Below are 2,580 nucleotides of genomic sequence, written 5' to 3' on the forward strand. Positions count from 1 at the left end.
AGAATTAATATCAACTTTGTTTCATTCCTAAAAAAAAATTTATCACAGTTTGATAGGTCAGTCGTTCTAATTTTTTTTCAATATAGTACTAATATTGTACCACAATTAGGGCTATTATTTAAAAACTATTTATATAAATAAATCACTTTACAATATTTTATAACATACTGTTAATTGTGTTTATTTAATCCATATACATCGTTAAATATCTGATTAAATTAAATATCTAGCTGAATCATCTATTATTATCATAAAAGAAAGGATTGATAACGGCTCATAATAATCTATAAACATAATCGTTGTAAGCAACATAAGTCCACTTTGAATTTCTGATAAAATTAAACCGGACATTTGATAAGAAATAATCTCTTAAATAAGTAAGCTAAAGTTAAAAGATTTTGTTGTTGTTGATGATGGTTGCTTAAAGGCGTAAAACCCTCTGGTCATCAACGCCTATGATAAAAGTAAAAAAAAATAATTAAAAAAAAAATAAAAACATAAAAAAAAATAAAAATCGAAGAGGAGTTATAATTTATAAAGAAGGGGATGTGCTTTTAAAAATTCAAATAGTATAATGTAATTTTAGCTTCCTCATCTGTGAGAGCTTCTGATAAATTTGGGGTCAGTCCTATCCTGTTTATTGTTGGCAAATACTAAGTACACTCTTCAAAAATTTGTCTAATCGTAAGAATGGACTGACAATATTTGCACGTTTGGGGTGGCAGTTTTCTGATCAGGTGAGAGTGCGTGAGGAGAGTATGACCTATTCTCAAGCGGGCCAGAGCAACCTCCTCCCTGCGGCTGTTGCGGTAGGATGTTGACCATGGTTTTACTGATCGTTTTATTTCTTTTAATTTACTCGTTAAAAGATTTTTTAATCGTTATTGAATAAATGTTTATTCTAATGCAGCCATCTTTGAACTGTCAGGTAAAGTCTATATAAAATAATTAATATTAATATTCTTTAGTGTCATATCTAAAAATATACAGTATTAAGTTTCCATTGTTTATGACATTAAAAGTTAACTTTTATATTTAAAATATTTATAAAAATCTTGCATCACCTACGAAAGTTGCAATAATATCCTTCATAAGAAATCTAAAAATATTCACAGACTATAAGGAGTAAAAATAAATATAGGAGTGTTTTCGCCCCGGTGTAAATGGTTTATTTAATTCGGCGTGGGACGCTGATGGCGTTCCAAGAGCGCGTTGCGGTCTATTACACACAGCCTCAGGTCTTTGAGGTTTCTAAATGAGCTCTCAGCTTCATCAATGACTGGCCACACTCAATGGCTTTCAGCTAATATTTCATTTTACAGATTAGCTTCATAATTGTGATATAAATCTCTGGTATTCTCCTACCGCTATTATTGTCCTATCCATTCCTCAGGTCACTGTTTTTTTTTTTAAATATAAAATGTATAAATAAGTATATTGTACATACTTATATATTATCAATTATAGTTTCTTCCATTTTTCGTTTCAACCAAAGGAGAATATGAACTAAATAACATTCACTGTAGGACAAGACTAATGTTAGATCCCTTAAAATGGTGTTATTAGAACATTATGACATTTTCATAGAATTTCCATCCAAAAATGTTAACAATAAAATCAGAAGAAGTTAATTGTAAGATTATTTTTGAATAAGTTCGTGTCCATGAATCAGAAAAAAAACAAAAACTTTGAGTGGTATCAATGTCGCAAATGTTGAAACAAAACATTGGTTTTAAAAATCAATGACAAACTGGTGGTTGAAATACTGAAAATCCTAAAATTTTATCTCATTTTCACCCAATGTTCAATATCTTTAAGCTTTCGACAGCACAATAACTTTTTTTTTAAGTTTTTTTTTTTACTAAAATTTGTGCCTTTATGGCTTCCAAGGCACGATTTTTAAAAACAATATTTTTTTCCAAATTAACATTTTGTGGATATATTTTGACATGTCGCTGCTTTGTTTGTGTAGTGGTACAATATTTTTTTTTTTTAATTTTGTGCTTTATGAATTTTATAGATTTTACACCAACTATTGCTAAATACACAGTACACTTATATCTAGTCAGACATTTTTTTTTTTTAATTCTTATAATGTATAGGTATAGTTCTGTAAATTTATAATATATAATAGTAATAAATGATTTTTTTTTGTTATATCATTTTTGTTCTTTCTATATTTTTCATTTTTTTTCCTTATTATTTTCATTATCTCAATATCTAATTATATTTTCCCTCAACCCAATACATCTTTCATTTTTCCCCTCATTAATAAACATAAAATAAAATTTAAATAGTAAAAATTGTAAATAAATCGTATATACAAAAAATAATCCATAGTATTTTCGCTCATAAAAACTATTTCATTAAAATTTAAAAAAACAAAAAAAACAACAATTGTCTACAAGAATAATTTATTTATTGATATTTACAACTGTATACACATATATACAACAAGTAAATTTGCTGTAGGTGACATAGTAACATGATAAAAACATGTGGAGAATCTACCCACTGATAGAACTCCAATAACATTTCTAGAGAAGATCTCGAGGCCATCTTCTTTTAAGACGCCTAGAA

Source organism: Halyomorpha halys, unplaced genomic scaffold (genome assembly GCF_000696795.3).
Source record: "Halyomorpha halys isolate HHAL.00 unplaced genomic scaffold, Hhal_1.1 Scaffold182.1, whole genome shotgun sequence".
NCBI lineage: Eukaryota > Metazoa > Arthropoda > Insecta > Hemiptera > Pentatomidae > Halyomorpha > Halyomorpha halys.